Here is a 16,251-nt window from a genome sequence, read left to right on the forward strand (position 1 = left end):
ATATAGATATATTTGCAGACACATATATCCATGTATGTCTTTGTTTTTGTCTGAGCTGGCATCTAATAATTATAATAATTTAATAATTAAATATTGGAGCTAATAATAGCTAATAATAGCTCCAATATTTCCACAGCTATATGGTAAACCCCTTGGAAACTAGATATTGCATCTCAAGGTGCTTGTCCTCATGTTTAAATGTTTAAATAAAAAAAAAAAGTTTTTTGCTTTTATATATATATATATATATATATATATATATACCTGCTTTCGATTACCTTGTTTCTCAAAAAATTAATTTGGGTTTGAAAAAAATATTTTCTAAAATTTGAAATCTAAAACCGAGGCAGAATTCATATAGAAGCTGGATAATGCATCTGTTTTTATGAGGTGTGACATCATAGCCGAAACCTGTTATTCTTCAGAGAATTCAGAATTACTTTATTGTTTAAAAAACAAGCAAAAACAACTATAGTTTAGAATTATTACTAGGTTATACTTTTATTATATTTGATAAAAAGACAAGTTAGATACGTGTGTCTGAGTTTTAGTGCCAGTTTACAAAAGAAAATAACGAGAAAAAAGTTATAGATTAACGGGGAAAAAACACCAATGTTTTCCGTTTATGGGAGCCTATCTTAAAGATGAATTATGTGGAGCCTTTTGTGAAGCTTTATGCCTGTTGAGATTTAAAAAACAATAAGATTCTGTACCTTTTGGCGACTCAAAATCTGATTATCTTCAGTGGAGCCGGCTTTCAGGGTTTCGGTGTCAGTAAAGCGGAGTTTTATAGGTAAAATAAGGAGCTCAGAGACACGTTTTGGTGTAGAGGACCGCTGCAGCCTTTATTTTCATTTTCATTCACATTCCTTGAAGTTTATTTGTCACCTTACGTCATGACCCTGTCATCCGAACACCAATGCGGAAGTAAACAGTGTTACATACGCCCCTTTCTCCAGATGAAACGTCCCGTTTCAACATAAAACAATACAGAGGAATTAAAATTGTCTGTTATTTTAGCATTAGAACGTTGAAAATGCCAAAAAAGTGCATCAGCATCACACAAACGTAGAGATTTTGTCTTTGGTGGAGGAAGAAAGGATTCAAATGGACAGCTGCAGGGACACCAATGGCTTCATCAGGCTGCAAAGATCCTGCAAACCACCCATCAATAAATAAAACCTAAATAAATCGTAAATCAAGAAACTGAGCTTCCAAACATTGGGAACGTTATCAATAAACATTCAGTCTACCTGTTCCATTGACATTGGTCGCTCTGCTCTGCTGCTGCGCGGCATTCACTTGCTGATGCACTGTATGCTCACTTCCACTTTAATCTCGTAAAATTACAAGTTTTTTTCCACGTAAATCTACAACTTAAAATCTCGTAATTTTACTTCTTTTTTTTGTTGGCCCTAAAACTCTGTCACAGAAACGAGTTTATTATCTAATAAAAAAAGGAAATAAAGTACTATAAGTGTCAAGTAATCTCTTAAAATATTTTTACTGTCATTATTTAGATGAATATCATCGTCTTTGGTGGAAAACTGATGACATTGATTCTCCATACCCTCAGGTTTGCATTAACCCTTGTGCTATCCTAGGCACTTTAACATTGGGGGTGAGGTCATCTAGACCCACTACCCACCCACAAGTGTTCTGAACCTTTTTTCTTCAATGATTTGTAAACCTCACTGGTGTCCGTGGATTACATCAAATCTTTCCACCTCTATCATGGTAGGGAGAACATGTCAATGCAAGGGTGGGGTCATCTAAGATAGCACAAGGGTTAATTCAACAATAATGTATCTAGTCTGTACAATCTTTAAATCATGGTAATATGTATAACCAGATGTCTCCAGAATAGAACACCAGTGGTGGATTAATCTGGAGATTGGCACCTCTGATATTTCCTTGGTGGGTTGCTGTACATGGAGATGTACTCTGAGTCATAAATTAATAAACTCAACAAGACAAACAGAAGGGCAGCTTTAATTTTAGTCATTTTAAGCCTGGTTTCCTGAATTGCAGATTTACAGAGACGTCTTAGTTGTTGCCTCACTTCTTTTTGGGAGCACGTCTCCTTTTAAGCGTAACTCAAGTGTCTCAAAGCTTTTTTTTTACACTCCTGCATTTACACAAATAACCTATTTGCTTTTAGAGCCATAAACGTTTCCATATTTGAATAATTCAAGTGTGAGGATCAAGTGGCCTATTTGTTTTTGATAGAACACAGAAAGTAACACAAACACACATGATTATTATGCATTCTTTCTGGGTTTGTAACCAAATGTCATTTTTGAATAAAACTCTTAACACTTCTCAAAGTCATTTTTTCTTTAATTATCTTTTTATGACTTTGGTCTCACATGATGCTCATTAACTTGTCTTTGAAAGATGTCTCAAAGGTTTAATTCTAGTTGTTATAACTAGTAATTACTTTTTTTTTCCCAGGCTGTGTGCTGTCTGAGACAACCGCTATGTGTTATTGCTACCAGAATCTGTCATTCACATCGTAACTGAAGGAAATGCATTGCTTTGGTTGATTAAACATTACCAGACATGTGAAATCATTAGGACAGCCACTAAATTAAAAAGTGCTGCACCAAAACAAATGATCCACCACGGATCTTTTGATTGAATCGTAAATCTACTCAACCTCATTTTCAACATTCTTGTGTGCTTCTGCAAAGCAAAGTTTCTCCAAGTCTTTTTCCATGCATCCATTTTGTTACCCACCACGTCCCTCTCAGGGTCACGGGACTGCCAGAACCTAACCTGGCTACTGTTGCGTGAAGGGTGGGCTACAGCCTTGTTTTGGGCTGTGGGAGGAAGCTGGAGTGCCCAGAGAACATGCAAACTCCATGCAGAAAGATTCCAGCTGGGATTTGAACCAGGGCCTTGCTGTAAGGCGAAAGCGCTAAGCACCACGCCGAGCATTCTCTCTAAATTAAACTCATTTGAGTTCTCATGAAGCTGGGTTGTTTTGGTGTATTGGTAACTTATGTAACCTTAATAATTTACCACTCCATTTGTGCTAAAGCATACATGTCATTCAAACCAGCAAACTGAAGCAGTGTAACAAAACAAATGCAGAAAACTTACGATTTTATTACTCTTGTGTGCTGAGCCGCTTTGATCAGGATCTTCACAATGTTTTATTTCTAAAAACTGGACGTTCTAAGACAACATCAGTCCATGTCAAGCTTATAGGCATAGTAAAAACAGCTTATAGGCATAGTAAAAACACACACAGACACACACACACACACACACACACACACAAATCACTTTTCAATTTCTCCCAGTTTTAGAGAAGGCTGCAATTTTGCATTTCTAAAACTTTTTTTGAAGCCCTTATTTTGAAAGGACAGCGTTTTACACCAACAAGACTGGCTAATTAAATAAAAGGGAAAATATTTTTAGTTTAGCAAAAAAAAAGTTTTACGTAAAAATACATTTTCATTTTTGTGCATTAAAATGCATTCATATATGTCTTTAAAAAATCTACTTCTGGATTTCCTATCATATACTCTTTTTCATCCCTATTTCATTCATGTTCAACAATGATTGACTTTGCTGCTAAAAAGGTGACTTAAATTACTTTCAATCTTTAGTTTTTAAAGAAAATACAAAACTGATATTTGCTTCCAAAATTAATTCCTGGAAAGCCAAAGCCATAAAAATCAGGATCAACTTTCAAATTATTTGCAAACCTTTATACACACAATGCTGCCCGCACTGTCCATCTTATGCTGTCAAAGCACATAAAAGTGAAGATTTACCATGATGTTGGATGGTGCTACTGTGCAAGGTCAGAAATGGAGAAAATAGCTTCCCTAAACCCTGCATATGTGACACCCCCACAACACATGTAATCTGTTTACATGATACTAGATTTTAAAAAAGAAGCAAATGCAAACACTAACTATGATGAGAAATGTGTCTTCTACACCTTCAGTTTGTCATGCATTGCCTCACTGGGTGTGAGGTGGTCTTCTCCTCTGTGTGTTTGCTGATAGGCAGGCTGGCACTTTGGACAGGCCACATCCATCAGAGCTAATGCAAGGGGAATGAAAATGTATATCTGTGGACATAGATTTGAAAAAACCTGCATCGAGCACTTTGTAACAGTGTGATGCAGACACAGTGCACTCTGCCTGCGGATCATGTCACTGATGAATGAAAGCATTAGGGTATATTTCTATGTCTGTTCTCTTTGTGGGATGACATCTGATGTATTTTAGCCTACATGTTGGAAGTGCTCCAGACCATATTCTTACATTTGTCGTCCCATGACATCAGGTTAGACCCCAGCTTTCTCATAATAAAGCCAATTTTTTTTTTCTCACTGCGTAACTGTTCTCCAGTAAACAAACATAAAACCACCAAGCCTCACAAATTACCATTTAGATTGGACAACTCTTTGCCAAGAGAAAGCCAATTACTCATTGACTGTTTAGTAACCAGTAAGGATGGAGGAGGGTTTGAGAGAAGTGTGTATCTCAGCAGATGAGGTCTGCTTGCATCATTTCTCTTTGAATGCTGTGTCACATCAACATCTCATTTCATTCAGCAGCTTTACTTTCAGATCTGCACACAGAGTAGATTTTGTCTCTGCAGGGCTGCTCGCACGGTGATCTGAGCCATAGAAATTTGAAGGGAAACATGTGCTGCCTTTAATAATTGAAAATGGCAAATTGGCTCACTCAAAGGTAAGCCCAAGCGATTGGGGAAATGACCCATTTTCCAGCCAAGTGGAATTATGGGCCTCTTTTAAAAAAAAGTGAGGGGAGGAAGAAAAAGACTCTTAAATTTGAGAGGCAATTGCTTATTATCAGGAAAAAACTTGCTTGCATCAGCTTGATTATTTCTGCCACACTATTAAAGGTAGATCGATGAAATAAAAACATTAGGGGATACTACACATTTCTACTTTTTTGATTAGTTTCAAAGAAAGAATCTTTGATGTTTGTATCCAAAGTTGGCTTGTCATCCGCTCTTTGGGTGTATATGGAAGCAACATTTCACTTTCCCTGTGGAAACCATGCGGTTCAGACCTTGATTTTTGGGTCACGGTTTTGTTTCTGTTTGATATATGGTTTGCATTTTAGAAAAAGCAAGCAACGATGAAGAAACACATTTCATTTGGTTTACATATTAAATATAAAACAATGCATGTGTTTGACTCTGTTGTGCAAACATAGTTCACTCTTCATGTAATTTGGTTGAATAGTGTAACATACGGTTCCATTTCAAACCAAAAATTGTGGTGTCCGTATTGTGTAGGGGTTCGAATAAAACTGGATTTGGAATTACATTAATGCAAATTCTGAAGCAAAAGCCACAAAGATTCGTAACAAACGTACCACCGAGCCATTCTTGCCGACAGGCAGGCCAATACGGCAGGGCTCCAGCACGGGGGGTGTTGGGGGTGTTGGTTGGTGGTCCTGCCCCTTCCATGCTTGCCCGGGACATCATTCATGCTCGCAACTGTAGGATTGATTTTGCTCTCAAATGAAATTTTATTTTGTAAGTTCTTTTCTCTTGTGAGTTTTTGAGTTTTACTTCCTGCTGTAGGGTTTCATTCTTAATCAACACAGCTGCCTTTAATTAGTCCTGATTTTCCCTGCAGTATATAATCAGCTTCAGCCTCTCTTCACAAAATGCTTGTTGATTCTCTTGATCAGTTGTTTGATTGTGTCTCTAAATTGCCTAACTTTTGCAGTAGCTTTTTAAAAAAATAATAATTTTTCAGTTAAAAAATAGTTAATTAGTCAGCTGTTTGCCCCCTGAGTTCAGTGTTTGGGTCCTCCAGCTGCACTCCATTGTTCCATGAGATGTTTTTGTTTGAAACCATTTTACATATTTTGAATGTAACAATAGCTGCTGGTAAAATCTTTCCAAAAAGCATGAATAATTCATTTGTCAGACAGCTGAAAGAGCTGATGTTTTTTCATTGACTCACATTCGCCTGCATTACATGCAGTATTCGTGCTTTCACATTGTCCTGCAGTTTGTCTCTGATCACCTATTGTTAATACTCCATCATATTATGACTTTTTCCCCTTCAGAAATTTAAATTTTCTTTTAGCACAACATTTTCATTACCTTCCTAATAAAACCAGTTGTGCTGTACTGCGCAGAGGGAGTCCAGAATGGCACATTGTGTCACTCCCACTCTCCAAGTCCCAAAATAATATCAGCAAACTGAATTCATTTTTTAATAACAAGCTGTTTTTAACTTTAGTCTGAGTAATTTCAACTCAACAAATTAAACTATTGTACAACTATACATAACAAAATAAAAAGCAAATTAAAAAACACAAAACTTATATAAAGTAAAACAGAAAACAGGAAAAAAACATGATCAAGCTAAAAAGAAAAGGTTCACTTGTGTTTGATACCCCTTGAAACAAATGTACAATCACTGAATTACAACTGGTCATTCTGTGATTGTACATAGAAGGTCTTTGGGTAACTAAACTCAGAACTAAAAGTCAGAAACTTTGTGTTTGTTAAGTAATTTCTCTGTTGCCATGAAGCAACAGTTTTAATAAGCTGTTTATAAATACATTAAAATAGCATTTATTAGCATTTGTTAATCCTTTATATAATATTATAAAATATTTGTTGGCATTTGCAATTTTATACAAATGCCTTATAAGATTTGTATAAATTATATAATTGTGTTCTTATAAATAGTTTATTAAGGACTCTTATTAAAAAGCGTTATCATCATTTAGATTGAGTTGTAATGTATATATTTTAAAGTGAAAGCCAAATCCAATGTATTGTGGGATGTCAGCAACGGACTGCATAGTAAAGATCCCACGAAAACGACAAACCTTTCACCCTTACCACACTTGGGTACTTGGATTGACTGCTTTGTGCCCTGATGTCCTGGAACAGGCTGTCTCTAGTCTCATAGGGCTGCGTGACTGCCCTTCATGTTCAGGCCTATTTTGCCAGAGCCTGCAACATCTATTGTACACTTGGACCAAAGTGTGTTCTACAAAACAGAGCTGGGTTTACAAACACTACCTCTGGTAGTTGGAGAGGATGTCTATCATACAATTGTGAGTTCCGTTTTTTTTTTTTTTTTTTTAATGATTTGTACCAACACAAGAATGCAAGCAAACATACTACAACTTATTACAATAAAAAGAAGTAAATCATTTTTTTTTTCCTAACTATTCTTTGATTTTTGTAGAGGAACATTTCATTCCTGTGAAAGCATAATTTCTGACTGGATGATGACAGATATGCAGTGTGCAGACACTTTGTGGTTCTGTTATATTTTTCATCGAAGAGACTGAAAGTCTGAAAATATCAGACTGGGACTGCTGCCTGATTAAAAACACAGATGCAGACACCATTTTGTTCCTTTTATCCAAAAATTCATTTATACCTTGTAATGTGAATCCTTGCCACTGACCTTATTTATTGTTTATAATGCCCTTTCACGATAAATCAGGTGTTTTGCAAGTGTCATGGTAAATTCCATGAATATTGCAGATGTATATTGGATTCAACACGCTGCATGAAAAGATTGCAGTAATGGGAATTTAGAATCTGGTCTACTCGCGGTCCTGTAATAAATGATAAGTCTGCAGTGATTTTGCTCTGGTGCCAACGAGCAGAGCAAGGAGGAAGATGGCTTTAGGTGCCTTTGATGGCAAGACAGTTCACTAGACTAGTTCAATAGACCAAATGTTTGTTACTCTTTTCACAAGATAAAGGAAATTTTGCTTTATCTAATGAGCACCTATAATTTAACTTGTTGCTGCTATAAATTAAAATGACATTTTTTGGAATGAGTTTATGAGGGATTGGGTTGAGAGCATCAACTCATTTCTGTGTTGTGGTAAGTAATAATTTTGGCTCAAAGCAACGAAAGACCTTACACGAGCTTGTGTATTCTCTATCATATAAAACTCACTCCAGATCTGGACCAGTCACCAGAGTTTCTTTGTTTGACTTTCTTTCACTGCTTACAAGGTCAAAAAGAAAGCTGCTTTGCCACAGAACAATCCATCTGAAAATAATCTTAACATGATTCTTTCTTTGTCGCTGACTGCTGATCTTAAATACTTTCTTGTGAACTTTTTTGAGGATTGTATGGAGTAGCTCTTTTAGGTCCAATCTGATTGTATGATGTCATTTTGTCTCATAAATGTATATTTATGATTTAAAATCGTTGTAACTATAGATATACTGAGAACCACTAGTTGGGAAATATCTGAAATGTTTACATGGGTTTTCATTTAACTAAAGAACAAAGTATAACACAGAGCACAAATCAGGTTAACCTTCTGCTTCATCCGGGTTCTTCTCCTTTTGTTGTCTTGCAATCAAATCTGCCTCTTGATTAAGCTTTGTGCGTGCCACATGTTTCTGAGTATAATATTGGCCTTGCCTTTGCACCTAGTAATTTGTCTGGAGGAAAACTACACTCGTCCGTCCTTTGCCTTTTTCTGTTATAAATTATTTAATTAAATTGCGCTGTTCATTAGTGTCGGGTTGTCTAACATGGCTGATTTTTGAGGAGCCTTTTTTTTTTTAACTGATGATGCTTTTTTCCAAAAACTGTATTTTTAACACGTCATTTTTGCCTTTGTCTGATGATGAAGAACATATAAGAAGAAAATTAAGCTCAAAATCAAATTACTGAGTGATTATTTATTCAAATAATTGTGAATTAGGAGGAGCAGATGAAAAAAAGTCCAGTTTAATAAACTACAATTGGAAGGCCACAAGCTCCCTCCCCCTTTTTTGATCTGATGGATTTGCTTGTATACACACAATCTCCCAGCTCCTCTCTGCAATGGGCAGGGGAATGGGGGTGGGGTTGGTCCACGCCAACAGTCCCGCCCAAAACTCAAACGTGAATTTCGAATGAATCTTGCCGCTCTGCAGAAACTACTTTTTATTTTATTTTGGCCACTAGGCCAAAGTGTTCCACTAGGAATGCTTTCAAAATAGATCAAAAGATGATCAGGTTGGGTCTTTAAGTCAGAGCATTATAATGTTTTCATCAATGTAACAAAACATTATAGATATCATGTATTTAAAAAAGATTTCTAGAATTCTGAGCAACTTTGTGTTGATGTTGTCACTTGTGGCTGTAATGAGTCACAGCAATACCAGGTTTCCTTAAATGGTCACATTTAACAAATGCCTAACAGTCAAGATTTTTTTCTGCATATTTCAAATGCCTGTAGGTTATGTAAGAAATGATAAAGTATCCAAATAAATGTCATAAGTCCTGCTTGGTTCTCACTTGTTCCTGTGCCTTCTTTCTTGTCTGCTTGTTTAGACTGTGACGTGGGCGTCACACTCACTCCCTGTTCTTTAGCAACCCCCTGCTGGTTCTCCCAGTCTCTCCAACTCTATGCCTCTTTCAGTTTTAGCCATTTGTTTTGTGTTGCACCGAATCTTGAATTTGATATGATTTCTTCTTTTTTTTTTGTCTTCCCTTGTCTTATCTTTGTGCTTTCATAAACTTTCCTCTCTGCAGCTGCCTTGGCTCTAAAACCTTTACAACCTGACTTTTAACTATTTACATTCTCTACTACAAATATCCATTCTGACATTTGTTCAAATAATCAATCTAAGAAGGTTTTGTAAATGAATAAAATTGCAAAAATATTTTGGCTTTCTAAAAAAAATGGGTCAAGATGTTAAAGACTTTCTTTATATATAGAGGAGTTATGCAAACTTATACAAAGTGCACTCCCTAACGGTGGCCAAAATGGAAAACTTCCTACCAGCAAATTTTAAAATTTTGCATTAAATGGGGAAAAGAAGGATAACTGTACATTTTAAGTGAATCTGCAAGAAAATTCTGCCCTTTTTTTTACATTAAGGTCACAAGACAAAAATCTTCTATCGGCATTAACTGGAATATTTGAAAATGTTTTCTTGTTGCCTTAAAAATAATATATATATATATTTTTCAGATAGAAGGTTTTGAATTTTGGTCATCGATAAGCATCATGGGTCAAGTTAATTTTAATTAGGGCAAAACTTTATTGATCCTTCCAAAGCAATATTACAAATTCATGTATTTGTGCATTTATTTTCTAATATTGAACATTTGAAAAATGTAAAGTTACTATCAAATAATAGAATGATCAAGCATGTGAAATCTAATAGCTATTGATGTACAATACCCTTCTTTTTAGAATATTTGTGGGCAACTGATTTAAAAAATAATTACACACAAAGGTCACAGGTGGGTGTTATTGTCGTCTGATATCCGATTCATCGTCAGAAACTTCTCCTGCCAACAAGTTCATTTTTCTTTTTTCGTTTTCCCACATTGTCAAGGAAAACTGTTTAAAAATTATACCCCTGGATATAATGAATATTGTGTTTCATTCACTATGGAACAGATATGTTTAAAGGTTTTGATATTAAACTTCAAACTACAGTAAATAAAGCCCAGAGTGGTGACAGAAAATGTTTAAAGTTATATAAGGTCAACACAGGAAAAAAATATGGAAATTTAAGAGGGGGGGAAATCTAATTTAGATAAACACTGTTTAATAAAAACTATAATAAACAAACTGGCGTTCAAGTTTGCCAACAGCACGTCTCCACGGCTTCTTTGTTTAGATTAACATTGAAGCTGTTATCCTAAAATTACATACATGTTAGTATTTCTTGCTTTCTGTCAGATTTCCACCATTTTTCCCACTTGTGAAATATTTTAAAGTCCCTTATTTTTTCTTTACAGGTTGATGTGAAATGCAGCCAAGTTTAATTTCTTTTTTTTAGTCATAATAAACTTTCCCTAGAAAAATAACTGATATAAATTAGTCCACTTTAAACCAACTGGCCTGTACAAAAAGATGAATCCTTGAGTTTGTTGTCATCAGTCATCCGTGCAGCTTCTTTGATGCATAAATTTTGCTTAATGCACATAAATATGGTCTGTGTTCTCCATGTGTGACATGTAAAATGTGTCTGAATAGCTGTCAGTTTTATAAATTGCTGAATATATTTGCACAGAATTAAGAAGCATGATTTCAGTAAGTTGACTAGCTTACCTTTTCCACGATATTCTTGTTTTTTAGGTGTTTTTACAAATAAAAAAAGCGGCTTTCCTAACATGCTTTGACAGACGCTGTATTTTTGTGTTCTAAACAAAGTAACCACTCAGACATTTCAGTGTTCAACCAAATTGCCTTGAGCTCCTTCTTTTTCAATATTTGTACTTCTGGAGGGATTTATGGTTATGAAGAGTAAGACTGCAGCTCTGTAACACTAATACAGCTTGAAAGAAGCCAGGGAAAGTTTCAATATTTATTTTTTTTTACCCGTAGGTTCTTTTCCAAGATGTTATGTGATGTACAACTTGAAGATCATTGTGTGGATATGATAAGCATGCGCTGTCATTACTGAACAGTGTGTTCTGACACAACTGTAGTAGGGTGGTAGTTGAGTTGTTTCTGTCCACTCCCCTACATGTGGAATGAGAGGTTCTTCCAGCCAGTAAGAGAGTTTTATACAGAGGAATGCCTCTTAGGGAGAAATTTCTGTGCTTTTTTGGAACACATTAATGATATATTTTTAAAAATTTGAATTCATTTAAAAAGTAGTGAAAAAGATCAAACAAAACACTCCCAACAGCTCATGTGTGAAAATTGACCAATTACAGATGGAGTTTGAATCCAGATCTTCAGAAAGGAAATCCTGCAACTTACAGGGCTGCACTGGGCTTTGAGCTAAATGGTCATCATTCCAGTATGTTCAACATAACAACAAAAGCGCGGGTATTTACATAAGATGAAGCCCTGATCCTTTAAGCAAGAACATCTGCTGGCTCTGTGGTGCTGCGGGGAGCCGGCCCATCTTCTCTTTTATAAACACACTTAACATGATAAAAAAGAGACTACCTTCCACTTTGATACAGGCAGATTCATCCAAGTCACAGTCTTCTAAGGAGTTTAACTCTAAAAGGTTTTGTCTCTTTTTTGTTTTTTTTTATGCTGTCTTTTGTCATCCAAGATGCTTTTGTTTAAAAAAAAAAAGAACTCAAAAGAATTGACATCTAAGATTTGAAAGCTGTCAGTCTGGTTTATGAGCAGAAAAACTGAGATCAAGCACGTTCAAAAAGCTTCTACAAAACATCTGGACTTTCTACGTTTTGTGCTTTACAACAATGAAGAAATGGCGGGAATAAATTATAGACCAATGAGTCTCTTGTGTTGTGGGAGTCCTGCTTGCATCAGGATTTAAATATATAATATCAAAACCCTGCAAGTGAATAATTCATGTGTAAAATAATTCATGTGCAGAATTGTGAACTGAAGTTAGTTGGGAGCTGCAGAGTTGACTTGTACTTTGCTCAAGTGCCGTTAATTTTACACGTTTTGAAAAGGTTTCTTTTCAATTTACTGTATTTTTATCACTAAGCACACTTTAGTGCCAGATAATCTGGAGCGCCTTATATTTGTATTAATTCTGGTTGTGTTTAAAGATGTTGTAGTGATTTGTCAAAAGGTTTGGTTGGGTTTCATTGTGTTACTGCTCTCTACTTAGTGCACTATATAAGGCATTTACCATTTTGTAGAGCTGTCCAAATCCACAATTCCAACATCCAGTATCCAAGAAACCTCTGCATAAAAACATCATTTACTGTGTTCACTTTACTGGCAAGTATGGACCACAATGTATTCTTCTTGTGAAAAAAAGTATTTTGATTTATTTTTGATAAACCATCGAAGTTTTCATCTTCAGAACACAGTGGATTCATAAAAAGCCTTCTTAAAATGTTCATATTTAACACGTTTTTTTGAGAAATCAATGGCGGCATACAGTGGGGCAAAAAAGTGTTTAGTCAGTCACCAATTGTCTAAGTTCTCGCACTGAAAAAGATGAGAAAGGCCTATAATTTTCAGCACCTCAACGACGAGAGACAAAATGAGAAAAAAATCCAGAAAATTGCATTTTTTGATTTTTAAAGAATTTATTTGTAAATTATGGTGGAAAATAAGTATTTGGTCAATACCAAAATACAATACAACACTTTGTTATATAAGGGACAGCAGTCAAACGTTTTCCGGAAGCCTTTACAAGGTTTTCAAAAACTGTTTCTGGTATTTTGGCCCATTCCTCCATGCAGATCTCCTCTAGAGCATTGATGTTTTGGGGCTGTCGCTGGGGAACATAGACTTTCAACTCCCTCCAAAGATTTTTTGTGGAGTTCAGATCTGGAGACATGCTAGGCCACTAAAGGACGAATAGAGTTATCCAAACAAGACAAATAGAGTTATTACCAAAAAGTTCTATTTTGATTTCATTTGACCATAGGACATTCTTCCAATCCTCTCCTGGATCATCCAAATACTCTCTAGGCAAATTTAGACGGACCTGCACATGTACTGGCTTTAGCAGAGGGACACTTCTGGCACTGCAGGATTTGAGTCCCTGGTGGTGTAGTGTGTTACTGATGGTAACCTTTGTTACTTTGGTCCCAGCTTTCTGCAGGTCATTTTTGCCCTGATGTATTTGGCATTTTAAAAAAGAGGTACTGAGCATGGTGTCCGAATTGCTTTTAAAATCCAGGGCACTACTAGTCCCGCACTATTTTAGTAATTAGATAATAGGGACGGAATTTGGGCATAACCTGTGCTATTTTTTTTTTCTACATGTTACTTACAAGTTTGGCGAGTTAGTGTTGTCAAAGTAACGTTCGTTTTAGCGATATGAGTTTGTTTTTTCACGTGTTGCAAACAAGGTTGGGAGTTTTAGGTGTTGTGAAGATGCTAACACAACTGACACTTTTAATGTGGCTAACGCTTCTGAAAGGGCTAACGTGTGGCGTGTTACAAACAAGCTCTAGAGCTACTTTGAACGTCTAAGTAAAGTCTGGCTGACTGACGGACTTATCTCTGAATCTTTTGGTTCGCTTTATGCACCTTATATTTTATCCATGACAATATTTCTAAAATACGCCATTCATTGATGGCGCACTTTGTAATCCGGTGCACCACATAGCGCAGAACATACTGTAGTTAAGACGTTTTTTTCAAATTAAACATCAATTTTGTAGTATAAACATCTTCAGAAAGACATCTGCACTGGTCAAAGGGCAGGCCTTTTTGAAGAGCCTGACTAGTGACTATGGCTCCTACCACCTTTACCCTCATGGGATGTCTCACAAAGGGTTCTGGGACACTGACAGCTACAGCTCTCATAGTCATGGAGGAAAAGCAATGCACTTTTGCTGTTATTTGAAAATACATTTGAGTTAGGACAAAGCTGGGCATTGGTTTTTGAATTTGGACTTTGGCCGTGTATGACATTTCAGAGTCTGACCTTAGTAAATAATGCTTCTTTGTCTGTCTGTGAGTTTTTTCTCACACCATCACAACATTTGTCTATTGTTGGGGTAACGTGTGCTGATCCAATTCATTCTGAGCTTTTCCGTCATGGAATAGTCTTTCAATTCTTCCCTGCTTTATCAACTCTGCAAACTCTCTCTGTGACACCCTCACACTCACTTCACACGCTCTCTTATCTGCAGCCTTTGTGGGTTGTAAATGAGCTGCAGAGTGGATGGATAGCCTGTTTGCTATTGGAATTGTTCGGTTACCTGGACCTGTGGCTCCTCATCGCAGATGAACTCATTCTGGCTTTGAATGTGATCTCCTGAACTGTGACTCTCTCGTTATTACTTTTTTTTTTTGTTCCTGTACAAGTCGATGAAGCAAAGGATCCCATCACAGATGCTCAAATAAAAGTTTCTTCTTTTAAAGAAAACTTTCCCTTGCATTAACCTAGATTTACATTTAACTTACATTAATTGTTCCTACAATTGGACTTAATTCGTCATTTGAAATTGTGTTATGATGATTGGCACAGGAGAGGATGAAAACTTTAACTGTTTGTTGCAGCACTAATTGCTTCTTTACAGTCTAATTTAGAGGGAGCAGCCAGCATGTCACAACCCTTTCCCTGTCTCCCTCTAATAAGGAAAACAAACAAATCACTGCGCCTGTTTATAGCATCTTGTTTACTGTAGACTCCGACACAAACACAGCGGGTGTGCATGCAACTCCTCAAGAGTTCTTTAATTAAGCTGCTTCATGATCTAATCTTCTTTTATGTTCGCTTGTTGTTGAAACTGAACTAAACTTTCAAAATTAAAGGTGATCAGTGAAGGGAGGACAATATGAAGGCGATCTCTATAAGAATCCACTGGTGGGTACTAGTAGGTACTGGAGTTGGGAAGGAGTGAAGAAAAACATAACCAGAACAATGTGCAACTTTCTTTAACTGCAACATCATATGAATAATAGAATACAAATTAGTGCATGTTTTTTTTTATAATGTTATTTTAATTTTTGTATCTCTAACAACGAGGTGTCTAATATCAGAAATTAATGGACTTCATTCATGTCTAATAATGCACACCTCGAAGGGCATTTTCCTTCTTATACCATGGTCACTCATAATATTAGACATTACTCCTTTAATTTTGTTATCTTCTTAAGGCCTGTTCACACCGGGACGAATTTCGCCGGCGATTTTCGCCGACGTTTAACGCCTCGTGACTAAACAAAGGGCACCAACGAGAGTGTGCACACCGACGCGAAAAAACGCCAGGCGTTAAAGCGTCAAAAAAAAAAAACGCCTCGGGTTCGTTTTTTTTTTTCGACGCGTCGCGTCGAAATCTACTCGACCAATGAGAATGGCGCTTTTGCTCACGTGTCTGGAGCTTCTGAAGTTACAGTAAAACACAACTTGGGGGCGCTCAAACACAAAACTGCCTTGCTGAGCACACATACCAGCGAAGAAGATAGACGCCAAGTAGCGTCTACACACAGCCGCGAAGCAATAATGACGGACATTCTAAAATATCCCCGAACCAAGCACCAGTTGGAGCTACTGGTGCTTGAAATATTCATGTTTTCTTTGTTTGATTCTGACAAGCGTGTAAATACTTGCTCTCTTCTTCTGAGTGAAAAGCGACTTTCAGAAGCGTAAAGTTGCGCAGCGCCACCTTGTGTACAGGAGTATTTCTGTTTTACATTAAGCGCCATCTAATGTCAGGGAATGAAATTGCATGTTCACTCCACTCATCGTCAGCGAAAATCGCCTGGGTGTGAACACAAAAAACGTGGCGAAAAACGCTGGCGAATAACGCCTGGCGAATATTCGTCCCGGTGTGTACGGGCCTTTAGGTTTAAATCGTTTTTCATAAAAAGCAAACTATTTGATACGCAGTGTGACATGTTG

Source organism: Oryzias latipes, chromosome 15 (genome assembly GCF_002234675.1).
Source record: "Oryzias latipes chromosome 15, ASM223467v1".
NCBI classification, from domain to species: domain Eukaryota; kingdom Metazoa; phylum Chordata; class Actinopteri; order Beloniformes; family Adrianichthyidae; genus Oryzias; species Oryzias latipes.